This window comes from Hibiscus syriacus, unplaced genomic scaffold, assembly GCF_006381635.1.
Source record: "Hibiscus syriacus cultivar Baekdansim isolate YM2019G1 unplaced genomic scaffold, ASM638163v2 tig00004072_pilon, whole genome shotgun sequence".
Taxonomy (NCBI): Eukaryota; Viridiplantae; Streptophyta; class Magnoliopsida; order Malvales; family Malvaceae; genus Hibiscus; species Hibiscus syriacus.
The window spans coordinates 1,496,995-1,524,390 of record NW_024061998.1 but is presented as its reverse complement, the minus strand read 5'-3'; the positions used below and the strand labels follow the sequence as shown (position 1 = coordinate 1,524,390).

Sequence of the window (27,396 nt, the reverse complement as noted above, 5' to 3'; positions counted from 1 at the left end):
GCTTAAAAATTTTAAGCTACGAATTTTCGAATCGAATCGTATTTAATTTTAAAATTTTCAAATCAAATTTAGCATAACAAATATTAGAACTTAATTCAGCTCATTTATAGCCCTAGAGACAAGACAAACAATTTGACACCAACCATAAAACAAATTTTCCGTTTCCCATTGTCAACTCACATAATATGATCCCGCAGCTTTCTTCTTTATATACGTATATGATTTCTCCATATCCATATCTTCAAATATTAAAATTAATATGTACGAACTAAATTGACTTCAGTAGTAAAAGAAGTATTATTATTCCTTGAGGTCCTCTGTTCAAGCACTATAAATGTTAGAAGTATGACAATTCATTATCAAGTGGATTCATGGCTCTTGCACAGGTTGCAAGGAGTGGCTTCAGAAGATCAGGAGGTACCTTCAGGGATCACACGAGTGAGAGGAATACCTTCTCCGAAACCGCAAAGATTTCTTTCCTTCCCTTGAAAAAAGCAATGTGCAGAGCAACTTGACTTGGCTTTCCACCACAACAAGGTTAAATCACATGAGTTTTTGGAGCAGGGAATTAGGACAACCCACATTATCAGTTCCTTTAGCATAGCGGGAAGTATAGTCCAAATCGAAACATGATGAACCAAGGTGTCCAGGACTAGAGGCAACCAAGCAAGGCGAACAGCCTAGAGTGGTTGTCCTTGGTACCGGATGGGCACCATACGGATTCCTAAGGGGCTTGACACCAGAATCTATGATGTTGTTTGCGTATCACCTCGAAACCACATGGTGTTCAACCCTTTGCTTGCTTCAACTTGTGTTGGGACGCTTGAATTCCGCTCAGTTTCCGAACCTGTTAGCCAGATACAGTCTGCATTGGCAACAATAAGCCCCAACTCATACTTCTATCTTGCTTCTTGCATAGGCCTTGGCACCTAACACTCATGAGGTGAGTTGATATATATCATATTCATTGCCAACTTGCTTATCCTGTTACTAGACCTTTAAGTACATACCTTGACAGAGTCATTGGTTTTGAGTGGTCTTTAATAAAGTTCAAGTCTTTTATACTATAAATCTTTCATTGATTCCAAATTTACTTTTTGATTTTGTATATTTTATTGTCAGCTTCATGTTGGTGAAACTGATTAATATAAAGGGAAACATAGAACAGTAAAATATGGGGGGAAACAGGTGAAAAATCAGTTATCTGAAAGCTGTACAAAGCAGACATGAACATGAACAACAAAAACACAAATCTCATATCTTTTCTTACAAACTCATCAATCAAAACTTGGGTTGCTTTTAGGACAATGAAATAAGCAAAGACAAGCGAGAAAAAATAGAAGCAAAGGAATGGACAATTCCGACTAAGATAGCCGCTTTTACTTTACCCCTCCTTGGAATCGGACGTCCGGTGGTCCTCGGTGAAGTGCTGCCGCCGTTGATGCTTTCTCTCCTTGCTCCACCCATTTCTTCTAAGATCTAAGAAATGAAATCTGTTGCTTTGTGTTTGTGTTGTGCGATCTGCAGGTGGTGTCCATTGTTTATATAAAGAGGATAACAAATGATTGCCCTTTGTTTCTTGCAAATATTACAGTCATGCCAGCAGAAATAGTTTGACTGTGTGCTAGGACTCTGTCTCTGCTGCGTTCACGCCACTACTCGGTGCTGTTCTTTTCTCAGTCGGAGTGCATTTCTCATCACTATATTCTATTCTTTTTATTTAATTCGATTAATTTAAAAATATATAAATTTATTGTTTTGTCATCAATTAATAATCTAATTTAAAAAATGATTTTTAATAAAAAAAATAAAGAAAAAAATGTGGTTAGACCTATTCTACCACTAATGGATTATTTAAAGTAATGTAAATGAAACGAGATATATTGAGAGTAATTTAAATTTGATTTGGTTATTTTTAAGGAAAAATATTGATTTTATCAAAATTTACTTTAACACTTAAATTGAATGGACTCACTCGAATTCGTAACAATATGAAGTGAGTTATTTAATAACCGATTGAAAAAAACCTAAACAACTTGAAAAATGATATATTAAAATTTTAAATTAAATTATTAATGATATTATAATTTACATGTTTTTAGTACAATATAAGATTTTTATGTATTTAAGGTTTGAGTTCGAATCTAAGCTTCAATCGAGTTAAGTTTGAGAATATTTTGAGTACAAGTTTTTCGAGCTCGAGTCGAGATTTAATTTGTTTATTTTTGAATTCATGTGTAGTTTGACAAATTTAAGCTCGTGAGCTTTTGAAGTCATGTATCAAGTAGCTCGTGAACTTTTTTAAAAAAACAAAATAAGTTTACAAAGTGAGTAGAACTTAACTTTAAACTGCTCAAAATGCATTAAACTCAATAATATTAGAGCTTAACTCCACTCGTTTATAGCCCTAAATTTTAAAGTTCAATGAAATAATTTTCAAATGAAATTGAGTTTATTAGATGGAAATTAATGAAAGTATTAGTATTTTTTTTTATAAAAGAAGATCATTCGATTTTTGTCAAAAGATAAGAGTAGGCCTGTAAACGAACATAAACGAACACTTTTTTTATTTATATTCGTTCATTAAGGAATATAGCTTGTTCATGTTCGTTCATTTAAATGATAAACGAACACAAACGAACACAAACGAACGAACATAATAAATGAACATAAACAAACAACACAAATATAAAAAACAAACTTATTCGAACACAACAAATGAATGTAAAAAAGTAAACAACTTAAAATTAATTAATATAACCTGAAACTTTAGACTTAATTTGTTCCAATATGATAAAAACATACATAAATCATAAATAAGTTATATGAACATAATAAAGTCTTAAAGTTAATTTATTTAATAAAACAATCTTTTTTGAAATCCAAACAACTTCAATAATCTTCGTCCAATTTGCTCTCTGTTCGAACATAAATGAACAAACATAAACGAACATATAATTGAACATTCACGAACATAAATGAACAAACGAGCTCTTTGTTTGTATTCGATCATTTAATTAAACGAATAAAAAATTTTATTTATATTCATTTAATTAATAAATAAATAAATATAAATAAACTTTTCACCGTACAATTCATGAACAATTTACTTAACGTTCAAGGTTGTCTTCAATGAATTCGTTCAAAAGAGGAAATTAATAAATCCAGATTTGGCACAGAATTTGAGACAACTCACTCTCTCCATTATCATAAATGTTTGATTTTTACAATATAAAAAGAAAAAACTGTTTCACGTACGACAATACACACTCTCACCGGTCACCGCCCAATTCAGACCAATAAAGCTTTCGTTTTTGTGTTGTTCCGAGTGAGGTGTGAACACAAAATTCAAAAGGCGGAGTCGGTGCATTTAGAGACATCAGACAGTGACAGAGACAATAAAAGATTCTTTATCTTGTAATAGTATAAAGTAAGGTTTGAGCTTTTTAATGTAAAGTTCAATAATTATTCATGTCTCCACTTAAATCACATGTTCCATTGAGTTCCCACTAACTAAGAAAAAATAAGAGTAAATTACATGGATGACCACTAAACTATAATCATAATTCATTTTAATCACCGATGTTTCAATCTGATTAAAATGACCACTCAACTTTTTAAATGGTTCAAACAAGCCACTCTCCGTTAATTTTTAACAAAAATAATGATGTGGCCGTTAATAAAAATGACATAATTATACATTTGATCCTCAATATTTATACATTCTATCAATTTAGTTACTATTTTAATTCAATTAAATAAATTTAATCATCTGATCTAGAGGTGCCACATGTCACTATAGACTGGAGGATGAATTTAATTAATTTTAATATTTTACTAATTAACTTTTCCCCACCAATCAGGTGGTGACATGTGTCACCACTTGTGTAAAGGGAAAAACAAATTAATATTACAAAGGAGCTGCTTGGAGGATTCGCCTGGGCAAGCCTTTGCCACTAAGTGAGCCCATCTATTTGGTTCTAAAGTGCACAATATTTTATATATTGTATGAGATTATTTCACATAATCATATATACATATATATTAAATTATTAAAACAAATCTAATAAAATTGATTTCATACATATATATATATATATATATATAATTATATATAATTATAGTTAATGTAAGACTTAAAAATAAAAATGAGTTTACTATTTTTATTTAGATTATTTTAAAATAATAATATATAAAATATATTAAAATAAAATTATTTTAAAATAATAATATATAAAATATATTAAAATAAAATTATATTAAAATTATTTAGAGAATTCAAATCACAAAATAAAAATGAGTTTAATATTTTTTTTATTTAAATTATTTTCTAGAATTAATTTTTAGATAATAATATATAAATTATATTAAAATTGTTTAGAGAATCCATATAATAAAATAAAAATAATTTCAAATAAAAATAAAAATATTAAATTTCTTTTCATTTTAAGTCTTAAATTAACTATAATTTAATATATATGTAAAATAGAATTTTTTTATTAGATATGTTTTAATGTGTGTGTTTGTGAAGTAATCATAGACAAAATATATAAAAGCCTTACCAATTTGATTTCAAAATTGGAGTTTGCCTCGGCGGTAAAGGGTTGCCCAAGGTTGAGGGGAAGGTCCCTAGTTCAGCTCCCCTCGCAAGCATTTAAGGTAATTTTGTTTTCTCTTTAAAATAAGGTGGTGACACCTGGTTGGAGAGAAAAATTATTTAATTAAAAATATTAAATTTAAATAAATTAATTTTCCAATAATATAGTGACACATGGCACATTTGATTGGGGTTATTTTTTAAATTAAATTAAATTTAGAACTAAATTGATAAAATGTATAAATATTGAAGATCAAATATATAATTATGCCATTTTTATTAACGGCCACGTCACCGTCCATGTTAAAAATTAACGGAGAGTGGTTTGTTTGAATTATTTAAAAAATTGGGCGATCTTTTTAATTAAATTAAAACATTGGTGATCAAAATGAATTTTGACCACAGTTTGATGGTCACCCGTGTGGTTTACCCAAAAAATAAATACTCCATCCATGTTATTAAAGTTGTTTCTTATTAAAAAATATGATTTCTAAGACCCCTTTAATTATTTAATTAAATTTTATAAATATACATTTTACATCTAATTAATTGAATACTTTTTTTATATTTTTATCAATGTTGACACCTGTTTTTATCCTAGTTTTAAAAAATTTATTTATTTATTTATTTATTTATTTATTTATTTATTTATTTATTATTTTCATTATTTGCAGGGCCATGTTCAACCCCATTTCCAACCAATTACCCATTCAAACAACAACTCACTACCCCATTTACCTATTCCAGTACTCTCCATTCTTTCCACACGTCACTTTCTTTTTCAAATTCACTTTGTATTTTTTTAATTTAAAAAGGACCACTATCATCATGTCAGGGGGTCTCGACCAACCCCTCACCCATTTCCCTTTTCTTCTTTATCCTCTGTTTTCGTTTGGATTTGCGGGAGGCTCAAATATCAAATCAACTTGGAGCCATTGGTGGGAACAAGGATAACCCTATTCCAATTTACTTTCTTCTGGTAACCTCATTTCATCGTCAAGTACTGGTGCATGGCTGTCATAATGAAGTAATCATACAAAACCCCTGGTTTTGTTAATAAATACTCATCAGAGACTGGTCTCCAACCAGCTCCATCTTTCGACTCGGTTCGAAGTTGAGCTTCTTCGTTGGGCTGAAATCCGAGAACAGAAGTTGGTGAACAGAGATAGTGAGATTCTTGGCCAGAATCATACCCGGAAATCATTTGAAGCTGCGATGGTCGTGAAGGATCCGACTTTACAAAGTTGAAGATAAAGAGGGAGATAAATGGAGCGTACGCTTTGGGGACATTTACCGTTGTTAGTAGGAGTGAGTTCCAAAGAAGTAGAATTCATTCTTCAAACCCTCTGGAAACTCAAAAATCTGATCTCGACGCCGATGACCATCGCCTCCTCTGTGAAATGTTTCAGCTCCAAAACGAGTCCGACCTCGACCCATTTCTATTATGTCTCCGCGTGTTAACCCGTAGATGTGTTTATGAGAATATCAGCAAAGATGATATTCAAAAGGCAATGACTTGGAATACTGCAACTCAGGAGACTGAAATGATGGAACCGTTGGCCGTTATCAATTTGAAGCTCCAAAATGACGCATAGGCTCCACAATAAGAGTTGGACTTGAAGTTCCAATTAGCCAAAGAAACACCGGATACGATGCTGAAATCGATGTACTGTATAAGACATCAGTTGTCAAATTTGGGTGAGACATAAATGGACTTTTTCATTTTTATTATTATTTCATATTTTATTTATTTATTCAATTTTATTGTTTCAATCAAACATTTTTTTGGGCTTTTTATAGAGGAATTTCGATCAATCAAAGGTAAGTAATTTGAATCGAGTAAAATTTAAATTTAAATTTTTAATTTTCACAATTAAGACAACCAACAAATTAATTGATACCGAAAGGGTGGTTCAAATGTGCTAATCCTTTCTTAACTATAACCGACTCCAACATGTTTTTGGTACAACACAGATCAGGTAAGATGGTGTCCGACCTACCTAAATTCGTTTTAAAGTGGTCGGTGGCGACTCATAACCCAATTATTTAAGTCGAAGCCCAATTTCGGGCCCAACCGAAAGACGGTTCCGACAGCTTGGCGACTCTGCTAGGGACAGGTAAGTAAGTCAGGCCAGAGTTAATTTTCGGTTTACTTTTTATGCAAAAATAGTAAATTTTAATTTTAATTTATTTATTCGATTCAAATTATTTACCTTTGATTATTTTTCAAGTAAATAGTTGTACTGACGTTTTTTTTCAATGATTTCAGATTTTCAAAATTTTCATCTTAAGCTCTATACCCGAGCTCTGAACCCTATTTAAGTAGGGGTGAAAGCGATGCCTTCGTGTGAATTTATTCACTGTGCGGGCCTAGCAAGTAGCCTTCGGGATCCATATACCTTATGTCTTCGTGTGAATTTATTCACCGTGCGGGCATAAGGGAATGTTTCCTCTCGAGTTTAACTTAGTCCACACAAGCTTGTAATAGGCTTAGGACTAAGGGTCTGGCAAGCCCAAGGAGACACCAACAAGGATAACTCGAGTACCTTTTTTAGAACCTAAACCGTGAGAGTACAGGGAATTAGAGCTCACCCCAAAACCTCATTCCAAACCCTAGGATGCTTTGATTTTATTTCTTGCATTACTTTCTGTTCAAAGAATACGAACTAGACAAATATACGGTTAGAATTTGTTTGAATTTAGCATGCAGGATAAAGATAATGTCCGGGTATGAATTAAAGCATGTGGGGGTAGATATCATGTGAGGTAGGCTTTTTTCATTTTTTTATTGTGTTGATTTACCTCATTAACTCTTTTTATTTTTTGTTATCTTTCATTTTGTTCTCACCATTTGCATCATTTAAAAGAGGTGTTGATCCACCAAAAACGTGTTTGTTAAACATGAATAATCTGCATTAATGGACAAAGGGGTTGTAATACAAGAGATGAAAATGCAGAGGACATTCTACAAGACGACTATGTGTCACATTCAATCTAGAAGACGCGGTGCCCACAATTGAAGAGTATATCACCCTGTTGCATTATAAAGGACTTAGAATGAACCGGGTATATGTCAAGCACAATGAAAGTCTATCTTTGAAGAACTAACTTGTAGAGGTTGCAGGGGCAAGATGAAGGTTACTGATATTGGGAAGTCCCTTCAAAGACAACAATGGCAAAACGATAGCTAAAATTAGAGACCATTACTGACGAATTCAAGAAACAGACAAATGAACTTCACATTGTTCCTATCAATTGAGGGCTCCAATGATGTATTCGTTAGGAACATGTTCAACAAAAGATAAATGCCAGAGATGCAGTTATTCAAGATTTCTTGGGCCAGTACAAAAAGCAACTCAACATTTACACGGTTCATCCAGAGAAGCCAGAACGGTTCGACAGGTTATCCAACCGGTGACAGACGAAGGCAGAAGACTAGTCAACATGTCAGAAGCTGTCAGGATATTTTTGTCTCTTAAAAGATAAAACACTTTTGTCCCCAATGAGGATTATTTATAATAACAGACATATTTTTGGATAAATGCCTCGAACATTGCATGCATCATGCATTCCTTTATATTTCGCAATATTTTTTTATTACATTCAAATGTCTCATAAAAAATGGGAACATTTTGATTCTATTCCCACGATCTACAAAGAGATTTACCAGCAACTTCTTGACACCCATTAGTGTCACCATACCCGATGGAACCCATGAAGTCCCCATACCCCAAGTTGCATGACGAGAATACTCATTGTGAATACCACGACGGTGTCCCAGGGCACTCAATTGATATATGTTACGCAAAGACGTACAGAAGAGGCATAACCAGAATTGGATCGACTTCAACAACTTGAGGGCATCCAAGTGAGGAAGATCATTTCATCATTTGAGGCATTCTATTTGAATTTGTTTTTTTCTCAAGTTTGGACTTTTAAAGAAATTTATGTTGCTTTAAAGATGTTAAGCAATGAATCACATTTGCAAACTTGCAATTCTTTAAATATCATTTGAATTGAGAAACTCTGTAAATTGTTCAAAGTTACAGATCTTTGACGAAGTAACATGATTTAAAACAAGGGCTTTGACCTTACCCAGAATATACCCTCAAACACCGTACTATGTTCTTACAATCAACCAGTGTAACCTTTTCCTTTCATAAGGTAAGGACAACATGGGGCATCATTTGCATATGACAATTACTATACTTTTCGTTTAAGACGTTCAATGATGGTCATTATCTTTACAGATGAAATAGCCGAGTAGGTGAATCTAGTTTAGGTCAGTTGCTTGGAAATTTAACTCTAAAGATGAAATTCCTTGACTTTCAACAACACATAGACTATAACAGGTTCTTCTTGACAATCTTAATAAATTAAATCCGTAAAGTTGAGCTATTCCACTAAGGCAATTGGTTATAGAGGAAACTTGAAAGCCCTGGCCTTATGAGTAGATTACGTTCAAACCATGACATTGCTCGAACACTTGGCAATTCGGTGTTTGCTCCACTGCTATTGTCCGGCCGAAGACTTTGTGATGAGATGAACCCTCCAGTTAACTTGATAAAACTGATTATAATGTTAAGTTGTCCCTCTAAAGCAATTGGTTAAACGCCTCGGCTTTATGGATTCAGCTAGCCAAATAACGACAAATTAAATCAAATTTATCTAATCAAAGAAATTTTCGGTAAAAATGGACTAAGGGAGTTAAAGAACACATGTTATAGTCAATTTCACACGAGCACTCAAGAATTTCATTTTTAGACCGATATTTCTGCACTACCTTTGTTAGAGGTGCTTACAAAACTTGAATAAATGGAAGATTTCAGAGGACCGAAATAAAAGGTCTAGCAGATGATCATGCTAGTTGCGTCATTTTGTCCGTACCCAATTAAAATGCAAAAAAACATGTTGCGATATTTCAAAAAATGACATTTTGGTGACCGAAACCTTAGAAAAGAGGCCAACCTAAAGTCAATTCATCCATTTGAACATTTTTCAAAGAGCTATAACTCTTAAAGCATTAAAAAGAGCTATTGATTCTTTTGATATACTTTGAACTCATGCTTACAATTTGATTCAATTGCGAACAATATTTTACAGAATTTTTTCCTTTTCCCTCCTAAAACAAGAAAAATGAGAAAAACATTTTCAAACAGAACAATCTCAAATATGAAAGGTCTGTAAACCCAAAAGCTCGAGAAGTAAATGGGGCATGATCGATTCCAATGACTAGATTGGCAGACAAAACACGGGACTCCAATCCAAGAGATAAAACATAACTCATTCATGTTGCATACATCTTAGACATATTTAAGAGCATCACATTTATCATTTTTAGCAATACATAATTTTTTGCAGCCATTTGAGTCAAGTTTCAACTTCACGACGAAAGATCCTCGATTCAAAAGCACATTTAAAAGTTGATGGTGGTTGTTTAACTTCACAGCGAAGGGGCGACTGACTGTCTACAAACAACATTTCAGTTTCATTCAGAGTCAATTTCAACTTCAAAACGAAAGATATTGAACTCGAAGCGATACAATTTGTTTGAAACATAATTTCAACTCCACTTAAAACCAACTTTCTCGAGATTGGATTTCAACTTCACAATGAAGGATATCCAACTCAAAGCAAATATACAATACTTGGATTTCAACTTCACGGCGAAGGATATTCAAGTCAAGTCTCAACTTCACGACGAATGGGTCATCCACGATTTTAACTCCACGACGGAGGATATCGTACCCACACAACCACGATTTCAACTCCTTCGTACCCACACATCCACGATTTCAACTCCACGACGGAGGATATCGTGTTATTTGAGGCTCAACTTCATGACGAAGGGGCTTCCCAGTTTCAACTTCACGGCGGAGGATATTGGACTCGAAACAATACAACTTACTTGGATTTCAACTTCACGACGAAGGATATCCAATTCCAGGCTCAACTTCACGACGAAGGGGCCACCCGCGGTTTCAACTTCACGACCAAGGGAATCGTGCACACAAGCAGCATCCATCTCTAGATTGGATTTCAACTTCACGACAAAGGATATCCAACTCAAAGAATGAGTGTCTGTCAACAAACTTTCCAGTTTCAGAGTCAATTTCAACTTCACAGCGAAGGATATTGGTCTCGGAACAACGCAACTTACATTGGATTTCAACTTCACGACGAAGGATATCCAATTCAAGGCTCAAGTTCACAACGAAGGGGTCATCCACGATTTTAACTTCACGAAGGAGGGAATCGTGCTCACCAACAATAATACAAGCTTGGATTTCAACTTCACGATGAAGAATATTCAAGTCAAGGCTCAACTTCACAACGAAAGGGCCATCCGCGGTTTCAACTTAACGACGAAGTGAATCGTACCCACCAGCAACATTCATCTTCAGGAACAAACAGATTATCAATCGCCTTTGAGATTGTTTCTCTCGAAACAAGGGGTCGTCTCGCTTGAGACTAATTAACTTAAAACAAAATTTTGTCTCTCTTGAGACAATTTCTCTTGAAACAAATTTTGTCTCTCTTGAGACATTTTCCCTTGAAACAAAATCTTTGAATATGTTTTTCTTTGAAAAAAATTACGTCTCCCTTGAGACAGTTTCTTTTGGAACTAAGTTTTGTCTCCCTTTAGACAGTTTCCCTTGAAACAAAGTTTTGTATCTCTTAAGACAGTTTCTCTTGAAACACAAAAAAAATCTTAGAAAATGTTTCTCTTGAAACACCAAAGACCTTCGAGTTCGACTACGCTCAGCTCCAAGTCACATCATTTGCAACATAGCTCAAGGTAAGAAGGGCTATTTGCCAACAAAAGATATTCGAGTTCGATTATACTCAGCTCGAGGGCCTGTCAACCACATGGTGGAGTCAAAGAACTATTTTTCAGTCGATTTTTTCAACCAAGGTCTTTAAATCAAGAAGAAGACCAAAGAGCAACGAGAAGTCACATCCCGATTCAAATCCCGAACTGCGGCTTCAATTCTATATCATTTTGAGATGGACTTGACTTCGCGATGAATGAGCCATCTGCAACTCAATTCGACAGGGAGTTATTCTTAATTGAAATATCAGAGTCAATTTTTAACTCCACCGGACAAAAACTTGTTGTCTTTTTTATCTTTGCCCTATTCTTGTTAACACAAAAATGTGTAAAGAGGGGCAGTTGTTAACACATGTTTTTGTCCAAATTTAAAAATATATATATATATATTATTTATTTATTTTTTATTACTATTATTTTTATTATTTGCAGGGCCATGTTCAACCTATTTCCAACAAATTACCCATTCAAACAACAACCCACTACCCCCACCTACCCGTTCCACTACTCTCCACTCTTTCCACACGTCACTTTCTCTTTCAAATTCACTGTATTTTTTTTTAATTTAAAAAGAACCACTATCATCATGTCAGGGGGTCTCGACCAACCCCTCACCCATTTCCCTTTTCTTCTTTATCCTCTGTTTTCGTTTGGATTTGTGGGAGGCTCAAATATCAAATCAACTTGGAGCCACTGGTGGGAAAAAAGATAACCCTGTTCCAATTTACTTTCTTCTGGTAATCTCATTTCATCGTCAAGTACTGGTGCATGACTGTCATAATGAAGTAATCATTCAAAACCCCTGGTTCTGTTAATAAATACTCATAGAGACTGGTCTCCAACCAGCTTCATCTTTCGACTCGGTTCGAAATTGAGCTTCTTCGTTGGGCTGAAATCAGAGAACAGAAGTTGGTGAACAGAGATAGTGAGATTCTTGGCCAGAATCATACCCGGAAATCATTTGAAGCTGCGATGGTCATGAAGGATCCGACTTTACAAAGTTGAAGATAAAGAGGGAGATAAATGGAGCGTACGCTTTGGGGACATTTACCGTTGTTAGTAGGAGTGAGTTACAAAGAAGTAGAATTCATTCTTCAAACCCTCTGGAAACTCAAAAATCTGATCTCGACGCCGATGACCATTGCCTCCTCTGCGAAATGTTTCAGCTCCAAAACGAGTCCGACCTCGACCCACTTCTATTATGTCTCCGCGTGTTAACCCGTAGATGTGTTTATGAGAATATCAGCAAAGATGATATTCAAAAGGCAATGACTTGGAATACTGCAACTCAGGAGATTAAAATGATGGAACCGTTGGCCGTTATCAATTTGAAGCTTCAAAATGACGCACAGGCTCCACAAGAAGAGTTGGACTTGAAGTTCCAATTAGCCAAAGAAACACTGGATACGATGCTGAAATCGATGTACTGTATAAGACATCAGTTGTCAAATTTGGATGAGACATAAATGAACTTTTTAATTTTTATTTATTTTTTATTATTTCATATTTATTTATTTATTCATATTTATTGTTTCAATCAAACATTTTTTTTGGGCTTTTTATAGAGGAATTTTGATCAATCAAAGATAAGTAATTTGAATCGAGTAAAATTTAAATTTTTAATTTGCGCAATTAAGACAACCAAAAAATTAATTGGTACCGAAAGGGCGGTTCAAGGGTGCTAATCCTTCCTTAACAGTAACCGACTCCCGAACCCGACATGTTTCTGGTATAACACAGATCATGTAAGATGTTGTCCGACCCACCTAAATTCGTTTTAAAGTGATCGGTGGCGACTCCTAATCCAATTATTCAAGTCAAAGTCCAATTTCGGGCCCAACCGAAAGACGGTTCCGACAATCAATAATAAATTTTAAATAATAAAAATCCAAAGTATTAAAAAAATCTAAACCGTAAACTCGAATTTAGGGATTGAAATAATTTAAGACCTCAAAATCTTAAATTAAGTACACCATTAGATTAATAAAAAAAAAGTACACCGTTAGAAAATTTTACAGAATTATCTATTGAATACATCATTAATTTAATTATTCTACAAGTGCGAGTAAAAACTTAAAAGTTGATCCCATTTAAGGGTTTATGTAAAACTAGTATTTACGATAATTTTATGAAGGTAACATTATGTGTATTGTTAATGTCTCATAAGACAAAAGGAGGGTGAATCATTGCCAAAGGAAACTTTGGCAAGCGTTTAAGATTTTTCATTTATGGTATGTACTGTTTGTTAGAAAAATCGCACGCATTAATCTGAAAATGATATATAAAAATAATAATGAATAAATATCATCATAAAAATTAAAGGGATAAAACGAGTTTACTGTCTTAAGTTTGTTGACCGAAGTAACAATCATAGACGAAATAAAACGTAAGAAAATCAAATAAAGAATTTAAACTTCATAAAGTAAATCAAAATTAAATAGAAGTAAAAATACTCTTTTTATTTTGATCAGTTGAGATCAGAATTAGTTGAGGCTTGTCGCTATACAGTTTCCTTAAGACATATTTCTGGCCACTCATTTGGTGCTCGAGTTTGTTGGTCGTCTGTCTCCTAGGATACAACAACTTATGATAAGCTACAATAGCACATCTACACATATCATGAATGATCCTTACTATCGACTATCACAAAAAAAACTAGTGAAAGAGAATATTTTCTAAGAAGAGAAAAAAAAATCAAGAGAATAAAAGTTCTTGAATTCTCAGATATTTTGAGATGTGAAAAACTAACAAGTTTGCATACTATTTATAGGGAATTTTCAAGAGAGATTTAATACAACCATATATCTTTTAATATTCAACATTAAACAGATAACAATATCTTTTAATTTGAAATATTCAAAAAATAAAACTCTTTTACCATTCAAACTTAAATATATATTCTTTTAATTTGAAATATACAAAAAATATATAATTATTTTTAATATTCAAAGTTAAAAAGATAACAAATACCTTTTTAAATTGAAATATTCAAAGAGTAATCATACTAATATTCAAATTAAACAATATATTTAATTTGCAATGGTCAAAAGGTAAACTCATTTTACTATTTAAAATAAACAAATATTATTTTAAATTGAAATATAAAAAAAGTATATAATTATTTTTAATAATCAAAATTAAAAAGTACCAAATACCTTTTTAAATTGACTTATTAAAAGAGTAATTATTCTACTAATATTTAAATTAAAAATTATCTTTTCATTTGCAATAGTCAAAAGGACTATGAATTTAATATAAATATTAAATCCATAAATTAAATTCACCCTTTTTTCAATATTGTGTGCATTGTGATTGCATTGAATTCATTGACTAGATTATTTTCTAAGATGTATTCCTAAATGTATCGGGCCTATGTTGTAATATGACAAATACTGAGTAAAAAGCTCAAACATTGTACTATGGTAAGTTAAAGAATTGTTACGAGAGTTGACAAATCAATGATTACATGTGATTACTTATTTCTTATGGTTATCTTGTTGAATACTGAATACATTTGACATGTCATAGAGTCCACAATACTTATACGAGTATTGTATAGGCTTCAATATTGATTATTGATTAGAAGGATATTGATTATTGATTAGATTTGTATCTTGGTAGAGTTGGAAGATTGATCATACTAATATGTTTTTACATTATTAGTAGATTTGTAAGGGATTTGTGCATCCTCAAAAGAGTATCATCATGCTAATATTGGCTTTATTGTTATAGGCATTGATATTGTCATTGTCATTGCCATTAATATTGCTATTGTTATTGTCATTGCCATTAATTTTGCTATTGTTATTGTTAATGACTATATAAATTTATATTGTTTGTTTAATTGTTTTTAAGACATCAATCCTCAAAGTCTAGTTCAAGATTATAACACTCAAATCCAATTCGACTGAAACCTAGTGGGTTTGGATATTACATGGGACCACCAAAGTGGCTAACCCAAAATTTTTCTTGAAAATTTTTCATATTCATAATGTAAATCATCCCATGGAAGAAAGTAAGAAACAAAATATTTAAGTTTACAAAATCGAGGAGCTCTAAAACAAATATCAAATACAAATAAATTGTCAATAGTTATGACTTGATTTATACAAGGGTCCATGAAATACATGCCCACTAAGAAAATCAATACATACTCCGCAATCCACTGATATCTGGAATCCAACTGCCTGGCGATAAGCTCCCGATCCAACACCTACTAGCATGTGAACGAAAACAATTTCGAACGCTGAGATACGAGCTCAGTGCCACATAAACGACTCCACTATACTACATGCACCCATTAGCTACAAATGCTTAACAAGTCAGGCATGATGTAATGAAATGCAACAAGCATAAATCATGGTAAAATATTATGCACTAACACATCATACGAATACATATTATGGCCTTGCCATTTCATCACGGAAGTGCCTTAGCACTAATACTAAAGTGTCTCTGCACTGATACAAAAGTGCATACACACTGATGCTAAAGTGCCTTAGCACTGATGGAGAAAACTTGAATATATTTATTCTCAATCACGAATCGAATATGCATACGCTCAAGTAACTTGGGTATTGTTGACGTTTCTCGAGCGATAAATAAAGGCTAGTCTTATGTCACATTAATAATCATTATCGTTTTCAACATTTTCTAATGATGTTCTCACTTGTAGTCTTATTAAAGAAGTCTTGATGCCCTCTTAACTCCCTTTCAAAGCTCAAGGAATTAGTTGAGTTTTCAACCGAAACCAGGATGATGATACTGATACTGGGTATGACAATATTAGTACTGACCTTGTGGTATCGATATTGCCCCGAGTATCGATACCAAAATTAGCTTCGATGTCTTGAAAATTTTATCGATATCGATACTCTTCCATGGGGGTATCAATACTACCCCGAGTATCAATACCAAAAAATGGTTTTGATGTTTCAAAATAATTCCTAGCATCGATACTCCTAATGAGAGTATCGATACTCCTAATGAGAGTATTGATACTTCTAATGAGAGTATCGATACTCTACCCTTGGTATCAGTACTCCCATGAGTACTTATACCAAAAATGGCTACTGAAATTTACAAAGCGTCACCCTTGATAGTATCAGTACTCACCCTAAAGTATCGATGCCCATTGAATGAGTATCGATACTACTAGCCTAAAATCCTCTTTTCTTAAGGGTGTACGAAGAGTAGTATTGGTATTATTCCTCCAGTACCGATATCCTTACCTAGAATTGTCTTGTTTAGGCACAAACATGATTTCTTAAAACCCTTCACAAGACTCTCTAAGGCTCTTAAACATTTGTTAAGTTTTATGAGATCAGGTTTATAGCATCATTATAAGTCATTTTAACACAGTAGAAACATCAAAACACACATTTTCATCAAAACCCACAAAGACCCACATTTGCACCCATGAACACAACAAGCAAGCAAACATAGTCTAATGACCTAAATGCTATAGATGAGAGTTAGTTATGTGTTACATTAGCACCAGCTGATGGAAGGGGCTCTAAAGATCACTTAAACACCAACTTTTCCTTGTTATTGGCCTTTGAGCTCTCTCCGAACTCCCTCACTAATCACAAACAAACAAGATGATTACAATCTTGTTTTAAAATTCCAAGTGAGTTGTAACATGATTCTAAGCACTTAGAAACAACTTAGCAGCACTCATAAGCCCTAAAATAAAAACCCCTCTAAAACCCTTATTTTGGTCACCATGGCCAAACCTTAAGATTTGGGCTAGAATGAAAGCTCTAGGGGAGGAGATTACCTTTCTTACCTTCACAAATTTGTGCTAAGAGTGTGGGACAATAAAACTGCTACCTTTGAAAGATTTGAAGATGAAAAAGAAGGAAGGAAAGATGAAGGGGAATAAGACAACGAAAAAGTCTTTCTCAACGTGTGACATATGCACAATTAAGAGGGGATCAATTTTTGTTTAAAACTATGGATAAATTGCTCCCTTGGTCCCCTCATTTTGACTCTAATTCAAAAATCCCTTTTTTAACACATTTTGGGCTTCCCCTCAAGCCCAATTTTCTTCATTCTTGACCCCAAATGTTTAAATTAGGCTAAACATCCATTAGAATTCTTGTTTAAAACTAGGGGAGTATATGAATGAGACATTAACAAATAAGATTATATTATGTTTATTTATTTATTTTTTAAGGTGTTCATGTATGCTTTGTTTTTGTTTAAATTTTTAATATCGTGTTTGTTTTATGTTTTTGTTTAGTACTTTTAGAGTTCTTAAACATGTTTGTTTAACGTTCGTGAACATATTATTTTAACATATGTTTAATGTTTGACAATCAACCTTCTTTTTTTCCATTTATTTCCATGTCAAAGAAAAATATTTAAATTACGCCACTAATCTTTAAACTCCTTAATTTTCACATTTTGACCTCTAATATTCACCATGTATTCAATTTATTTTACACCGTCACCAATATTTAAAATGTAAAAAAATAAAGAGGAAAAGAAGAATCATATAAACGAGTTGATAAATGAGCTTGCTCCCGAATATAAATGAACTGAATACAACTTTGTTCATATTCATTTGTTTATTAAATGAACAAAAAAAAAATATTCATAATCGCTTATTTAGTTTAAAAAGAATATAAATAAATATGATATGAATAATTCATTAAATTTTTTTATTTACACTTATATTTAAAATAAAATTAATTTAAAATTATATTTTGTATTATTAATTAAAGTTAAAATAACTAGAATCTCAAAAGACGTAAATATAAAATCATCACGATTTGACATCTCTAGTTGCACATCCCACATTTGTCCAAGCCTCATATGCTAAAGCAAAAGGACAGTGTTGCTTTAAAAAGTTGTAATGTTTGCTTTTATATATATATATATATATTGTGTAAATAATGATGATGGCTAGATTTATATTCAATAGTGAAAAGAGGATATAGGTTGATTCATTGAACTTCCCAAAATGGCTAAACTCGCGTAAAAATGCAGTTAAAAAAATAATTCACGTGAAAATATTCTCTAAGAATTAATTGTTCAAATGGTGCGAATCCTACAGCGCTTGTATTGATCGCCATGCAGGCGAAGCAATGCAAAGTATGTCGCCATGCAGTCGAGGTGACGTGCTACAATCGACACAGGTGGCCCCCCTTCCCTCCTGAATCAACGCCCTGTCTCCCTTACCCCAAGCAGGTCGCCATGCAGTCCCGACGTGATTCCTCGAGCAGCATATTTTGCGCTGCAAATTGCAGCAATAATTCATGCAAAGTGCAGCTGCTCACGGGTGGACCGGGGTGGATCAGAAATTATTGTTCATTCAAATTAGTGATGCAATAAATCACGGGTATTGTTTAGGGAATGGCAATATAATTGTTGTTATATATTCAGTGTGAGGGGGTTGCTCTGTTGTAAGAAGAAGAAAGAAAGGTGAAGGAAAGGAAGCAGAAAGAAAGGTGAAGGAAAGGAAGAAGAAAGGAAAAAAGGTAACGAGCATAATGTAAATTAGTTTAAATTATTAGTTAGTTATTTAGTTAGTGGGCATAGTTTAGGTTAGTTATATAATATAATAAAAATGTAGTTAATTACTTTGTTAGTTTAAGTTAGATTAATGTTGAAGAATTATATTTAATTTGTTTGTTGAATCATATTAAATTAATATACAAGGTTTATTATATGTAGTTATTTTATTAAAAAATAGTTATAGTTTAAATTATATTAAATTATTTATTATATGTCGTTTAATTTATATTAGTTTGTCAGTTTGTTGATGTTATATTATATGAAAAAAAACTAGTTAATTTGTTTTTTAGTTTGTTAGTTTAAGTTAAATTGGATTATAATAAAAAAATAGTTTATTAGTTTAAGTTATAATTTGTTATTTTTTGTTCTTGTGTAGTGTAAATTAGTTAGTTAACATTAGATTATATTAAATGATTTTTTTAAATATTGTTTTTAATTTTTTTTACAGATTCATTCGAACGACTGACCAAATTCCACTGCTGAGACTTGACAATGAACATATTTCAACTTATTTGGGAACAATGGTGTTATTCTTATTTAGTAAAATAAAATATTTGTTTAATGAATTATTATTAATAAATATTTGAATATTATTTTATGGTTATGATAAATTTTTTATATTATTTAATGGACGAGCACCGAGTCCTTCGCCATCGGCTACATAATGTGCCCAAGCCACACCGATTGATAGAGGAAAACTTGCAAGAGGCTGGATTTTGGTATGTAACATTTGTGCAAGAATACAAGTTGGTCCCAGGTTTTGATTAGTGTGTTGATTGAATGTTGGAGACCAGAAACGCACACGTTTCATTTGCCGTGTGGCGAATGTACGATAACTCTGGAGGATGTGACAATGTAACTCGGGGTCCAAACAAATGGGATATCGGTGGTAATGATACATGAGTACAATAATGTGTCACAACTTTGCAGTGCGTTTATTGGGAAAACACCCGTACCACCAGAGTGTAAAGGGTGGCGTCTAAGGTTGTCATGGTTGAAGAGTCAATTTCAGCTCCAACCAAATAGTACGGAGCAAGAAATTATATATGCAACACGAGCATATATATTGCAGTTGATTGGTGGAATTTTGATGCCAGATAAATCCGGTAATTATGTTCACACTTAATATCTTCTTTTTTTAAGAAATTTTGTGAATAGTAGGCAATATAGTTGGGGATCGGCGATATTGGTGTTCTTGTATCGTGAGATGTGCAAGGTGTCATTAGTCGTGAATGATAATAATACAGCAGAAATTGGTGGATGTCTGTTACTTCTACAATCATGGGCTTGGCATAGACTTCCATTTTTGACACCAATTAGTCGGACTGCGGTTGATTTTCCACTTGCAAGAAGGTAATATGAATTCTCTATTTTAATATAAAATTTTAATTATAAATTATTTATTTTGATTAAAAATATTGAACAAAATAGCTATATTTTTATTTTGATTGATATACAGATGGAGACATAAAATTGAAGGGACGGGGTTGGTGCACAATAATATTAAAGAGTTCATGCTGAAGATCGATATTAAGGGCAAAAAAGAGGTATGTATAATCTGTTATTATTAATTATTATTTAAATTAACTATATTATTTGATTTAAATCACTTTTATTGTTATTTTAATTTTGCAGTTTTATTGGAGACCATATGTAGATGAAGAAAGTTTTGCATGTGTGTCGCACGATGTTTTTGATGGGTTTCAAAATTGGTGTGTTGTTACACCATTGATCAATTTTGCTTTTGTTGAGATCCAATTTGCGGATAGAGTGCTGAGGCAATTCACCTTCCACCAACCTATTCCGCAGAGTCCATGGGATCATGACCTCCTCCAAAACTTAGATGGTCGTCGTTAGGTGAATTGGGATGAGACGCATGACCACCTGCACAGATTTGATGGTTGCCTTAAAGAAAAGGTGAATTGGGTTGAGAAGCATGCAACATATATTAATGCTTGGAACAATAGAGCTTCATTCTTGCCAACTCGTGACCCCGTTCAAGACGATGACTTTAATTTTGAGACTTCGGCTTACCTAGATTATTTTTGGGATAATGGAAAGCCGTTCTTGACAACAAGGGTAGAGAGGCGACAATTTTTTAGTATTAAGAAAAGATTTGGTAAAGCTGAGTACTCTCTACCGAGTGGGAGTGGGAGTTCATCTCAACAACCTGAAGCAGAAATAACTGATGTGGATAATAGCGCACCACAACCATTTGGCGATGCGAGAGCGTTGCATCACGCATTTGATGATTCTACTGTCTCGACATACGTACCAGAGTTTTTGCAGCCTGAGGCACCCATCAACTCTCTCATGTTTGAGTCGACGTATGACTTTGACCAAATGACATATATGATGTCAAATATCAGTATTTGTTAGTCAACGTTTGCAAGTGAGATGGAAGAGCAAACTGGTGGAATGGCCTTAATGAATGAGGAGGATGGGTACCATGCTCCTGAGCAACCGCAACGGCCACAACGCATCAGACGTCCGCCCAGACATTATCATTCAACAACACCCCGGCAACGACAACAATTGTAAACTTATTTGTTATTTGTTACAAATTAAATATTGAAATTAGACTAGTTTTTAATCATTAACTATTAAATAAACTTGTACTATAACCTATTATGTTCAATAATAACATTATAACGTTAAAAATGAATTGATAACCTTAAATTAAAAACTATTTATAAATATTATAATATTAAATATGCATGTCTCTACATGAAATATAAAAAATAAATTTGACTAGTTATAAATTCGATTTAAATTGAATAAATTATATTAAATTGTTTAATTATTATTAAATAATTATTAGTAACCATTATTAAATCATTAGTATCAAATCATAGTCGTACCCCAAACCTAATGATCAATATATAACCCTAAACCGGTCCCATAAACCCTAAATTTGATGCAATAATTCATATATTTTTAATGCTACTATTAAAACGTGCAAATCATGTAGGCATGCATGAGCAAAATAATGCTCCATATCACACGACTATAATTGGTAAACCGGCCCATAAACTATAAATTAATCCCAACACAGACCACCTTTGTCGCATTCCATATCACGCCTGCAATTTACGTTAATTGTTGGTGCAAATAGCGTCGAAATTTTTCGTAAAATTAGTGTTGAATTTCTTGTAATAGGGAGACAATGCGTTGATTCATGAGGGAAGGAGGCCATCTGTGTCGATTGCAGCAGAATCACTACAAGCTTCACGGGAGAAGTAAATTTGCTTGGTATTAACTATAGCTTTCGCTTTCCTTGACTTTTATCCTTGTTATTTCTATTTTGGCTTCAACTGTTAAATTTTGTCTGCACTACTTCACATGAATTGTTGTTCGTGTTGTCGTGTATCAAAACAAGGTCGCCCCGACTACATGGCGACCTACTTGCTTCGTCCGACTGTTTGCTTCGCCCCGATTGCATGGCGACCTTCAAGCTTCGCCTCAACTGCATGGCGACCAATACGAGTACTATATCATTTGCACCATTTGAACAATTAATTCTTGGAGAGGATTATCACATGAAATTTATTTTTCCAGTGCATTTTTACGTGAGTTTAGCCACCCAAAATCCTTGCATGGATTAGTTTAAAAATAGAGGAAATAGATTCAAGTGTGAGTTAACTAGATCCACCATATCAGCTTTACTCTATTAATATTGCACCTCCGAGTTAAGGGTTTTACACACACATATCACTTAACTTTAATACTTGTATCGATTTTATTATTTAACTTTTAAAATATTTAATTTTAACATTAGGGTCCATTTGTTTCACAAAAAACAAATTCCGGAAAATGAATCCCGTAAAATGATTTATATATTTTCTGAAAAACAATTTTTGGAAATCATTTTACGGTGTTTGGATGATGTTGTGTAATTTATTTTTCACTAGTTGATAAATTTTTAAAAAATTCATAACTATAAACATCAAATATAATAAATAATATTATTTATTAAAAAGGATAATAATATTTTTAAAATATTAATATAATTTATTCAATATTATTTATGTAAATATTATTATTAAAATATTATATCTATAATTTTATAAATAAAAATATTATGATTATTATATTTTATTAAAATAAAATTATTATAAATTATATTGATTATTTATTAAAAAGGAATAATATAATATATTATTAATATATTATTTATTAAATAATATTATTATTAAAATATTAAAAATTAAAATATTAAAATAAGATATTATATTATATTTTAAGGAGTGTATATTAAATATTCAACAATTCAATAATATTATTTTTATAAAATTAAAAAATAATATTAATTTTATTAATAATTTATTATATATTATTAAAATAAATTTATAATATTACATATTATAATAATATAATTATAACAATAAAATATTATATTATATTATATTATTAAAATTATCAATAAATATAATTTAATAATTAATATTTTTTTTATTAAAAATGATACTAAAAATATATTAATATTAAATATATAAAATAATAATGTTTTGAGTGTTTATGATTTGAAGTGAAAAGTTCGTAAAAGGACTTACGAAAAATCAGATGGTAAGTCGTTTTTTTAAAAAATACAAAAGAAATTCACTTGAACAGGAAAATGAATTACATTGACCATCTATTTTCCGCCAACAAAAGACTAAAAAATAAAGAAAACATTTTTCGAAAAACCAATTGCAGGTAAACAAGTAGACCCTAAGCTTTAGTGTCGACTTCAATTATAGTATTGTGACGTTAATTCATTCACATCCAAATGACATGATAGTTTGGGAGCTTATGTGAAAACTAAAAAAATAGTTTTTTATTTCATCATATCATCTTCATTAAACTTAATGGTTTTTCACTCATTTTTAGCTATCATAAAAAAATCACCATTCTTCGACTTCTTTTGCGACCATTCTAGACACTGCTAAACTTGTCTTGTCATTCTTTATCACATTTTTTTGTTTAACTTTTCTCAAAAAAATTTTAAATCTCAAAAAATTTAAAAAAATCTATCATTTTGTGGGTTTTGTGGTGTTTCTTTGAAAATCTGAATGATGACAAGCATTCTTTCAAGAACACTAACAACATACCTTGTAACTAATCTCATCAAACGATCGTAGAAGGAGATTGAAGTATTAGAATGTTGAACATTTAAACGAATTTTCATCAATTTTAAGTGACTTTAATGAAAAATCGATTTGAGGAGAAAAAAAAGAGAGGAGTGAACTGCGAATATTTTAGTACCTACTGCGAATGGTGACTAGTGACGGGACGCAATTGCCTGACAATGATGGTAAGAGTAGTTGCTAGGGTTGTAAATGAGACAAGACAAATCGTGAGCTACTCGAGATTGACTTGATCAAAGTTCGATAAATAATCGACTCGAGTTCTTGACGAGTCGAAACGAGATACTTGATACTTGACTCGAAAAGCTCGTGAGCAGCTTGAAAATATAATATATTAAGATTTTATTTTTTTAAAAATAAATTATTAATAATATTAATATTTATGTGTTGATTTTTTTTATAAAAAATATTGTATAAGGTTTTCATGTATTTAAGGTTCAAGTTCGAGTTCGAGTTTGAGGCTTCAATCGAGTTAAGTTTAAGATTTTTTTCCCATTTCGAGCTCTTATGAGTTTTAGTTCATGATTTCGAGTTCGAGTCGAGCTTGAAAATTTTAGGCTCATGAGTTTTCGAATTCAGTCGAGCTTCATTTTAGAGTTTTCAAGTCGAGTCCAACTCAGTAATACTCGAGCTCGACTCGGCTCGTTTATTGCCCTAGTAGTTGCATGGGTCAAAAACATATACTAACTAATGTTTAGTGTCTAAAAAGGAAGTGTTTTAAAGTTTAATGACGAAATCGATATATAAACTAAAGTTCGCTGGAAAGAATACGACAATGTCATCGTGCCGTTAACGATTTAACTGTTCAGTGCTATAATTGAGGTCAAAATAAAAATTCAGTGTTAAAATTAAAGCCTTTTAAAATTTAATAATAAAATCGATATAAATCCTAAAACTTGGATGATATCATATATTATATTTTTAATTACTATATTCTAACTCATTATATTTTAAATATTATAATAATATATTATATCAACTTAATTAAGACTAAAATCAATTCTTAAAAGAGATTGTACTTAATACAATTTATATCAATAGCATTGTATCATATTGAAGCTTTAATACATTTCCAGATGGAACATAAGCCTTATAAACAACAACAACAAAACACAATGCTGTCACCCTTCCATCTCTTTCTTACAAATTCATCAACCAAAACTTGGGTACTTTTTAGGACAATCAAATAAACTAAGACAAGTAAGCAGCCGCTGCTCTATGACTACTTGGAGAAAAAAGAGAAGCAACAGAATTGACAATCCCGACCAAGATAGTCACTTTTACTTTACCCCTCCTTGGGATCGGACGTCCGGCGGTCCTCGGCGATAAGTTGCCGCCGTTCATCCTTTCTCTCCTTGCTCCGGCCATTCCTTCTTGCAAAGATCTGAGAGATGAAAACAACACAGAGAGGTTCTGTCGGAAAATCTATGAGTTTTGATTTGCTGGGTGAGTAAGAGTTTGTGTTGTGTGAAGAGCAGGTTATCCTTCGCCCATTACATTATATAAAGTGAATAACAAATCATTGCCCTTTGTTTGTTACAAATATTACACTCATGCCCCTTATAATGAGTTTGACTGTATTGTCCTGTTCGTTTCTGTGAAACTGTTGCATTAACTCCATGAACTCTGCTGGTCTTCCCTCTGTTGGGTCCATTTCGTATCACAATCTTTTCACTTTGCGCATCAAAACACCTCGATAATAAAAGAATCTTATTTGGGTAAAAAACAGCTTTAATCACTTATTTATTAGCATATTACTTTTATAGTCATCAAACTTCAAACATTTTCAATTTAATCACTAATACTATCAATCTTAATCAAGTAGTTTAAAGAAAAAGTATGGAAGAAAGAGATGGAATCGAGGATATTGTGGAAATACGGGGTTTAGGGAAATAGTTGTGCCAATCCTTGAAACGGAAAATTGATATTTGTAAAATCATGTAAGGTTTTGAGCTTCTTAATTTCCTTGCAGGTGTGTTTTGCTATTCGTTGTTCTCTTGCCTATCGATTCTGATGATTTTTATCTCTATTTATGCTTCTGTTTCTTTCTAGATTGTGTTATTTTGTCTGCTAATTGGTTGTTGCTTGTTGTGATGAAACTCATTGATGAATTGGATGAGGTTTACGATGAATATGTATTTGATGATCATATTGATAGAATTTATAAATGTTAATAATTAATTTCATTAAACTATTTAAATTGATGATCAAATTAATAGATTATGTAAATATCGAAGACAAAAAAGTTTATACAGCTTTACACGCTAAATCATTTGATTTTCTCCTCTTGGAGTAATTAAATTAGTTCTGTAGGCGGAATTATAAATTTTGAGATTTAAAATTATTATATTATTTTTTTGGTTAGACTCAAAAATTAATGATCGATAATCATTTTATAATTTTTGATAACATGTGAGCGGTGCATTTATGATTTTTTATAATCTAATGACTTTATTAGAAAACAACTTACTATTAAAATGCTAGCTACATAATTTATCTTTAGCAATATCTATTTGTGAAAAAAAAATCCATCAACTCCTAAAATAAGTTTCATCGAGTGTCGCATTCATTTTCGTAGTAGTAAATCTAATCGTTTGAACTTTTCAATATAAAATAAAAGAATATGATTCTATAATTGAATATTGAAAAGGCTGAGCTGGTCCATTTAAAGACAGCAGACAACAAAGATTCGTGTCTTAATTATAATAATATAAAGTAATGCTAAAAGGTTTTTTTAGTGTGAAGTTTAATAATTATGATGTCATGTCTGCATTTAAATTTTAAATCACATGTTCCATTGCGTTCCCATTAACTATTATTGAGCAATAAATTATTAAGTTAATCTTTATATATTCATTAAACTTCTAGAAATCGTTGCATAATAGTAATAATAATAATAATAATAATGGGTGAGTCTAAATATTCAAAATAATTTACTAAATATACTATTTTTTTGGTTATTTTAATAAAGGAGTAGGGTGTATGGGCGGAAAAAAAATAAAAAATGGGCAAATGGGTTATGCTAACTTGCGCCGGGTTGGGGGAGCTTTGTTAATGTGTGCCGCACGGTTGGAATCGATCAAAAGTCTCATATCTTCTACAATTTTGTTCGATTAAAAACATTTATGATAACTGAAAATTCAAAGAAAAATAAAATTAATATGTAACAAAAAATTAAATTAAATTAAAATTGAAATAATTTAAACAAATTGAAAAATAAAATGAGTTGCCTCGCATAAAACACTTTGTTTAACGTCGTTAGGCAACCCATTTTATTTTCAGATTTGTTTAAATTATATCAATATCAATTTACTTTTATT

General features: G+C 31.9%; 1 long non-coding RNA gene and 1 pseudogene across 1 annotated transcript; one reads left to right on the top strand and one right to left on the bottom strand.

The window, feature by feature from the left end:
* Positions 1-278: 278 nt before the first annotated feature.
* Positions 279-25,468, bottom strand: LOC120188719. The gene is made up of 4 exons (XR_005522434.1): positions 25,191-25,468; positions 17,804-17,807; positions 7,210-7,218; positions 279-1,265 (listed from the first exon to the last, which is right to left on the bottom strand). It is a non-coding gene; the product is annotated as an uncharacterized LOC120188719 (long non-coding RNA).
* LOC120188708 lies at positions 12,126-12,899 on the top strand (annotated as a pseudogene).
* Positions 25,469-27,396: the final 1,928 nt, after the last annotated feature.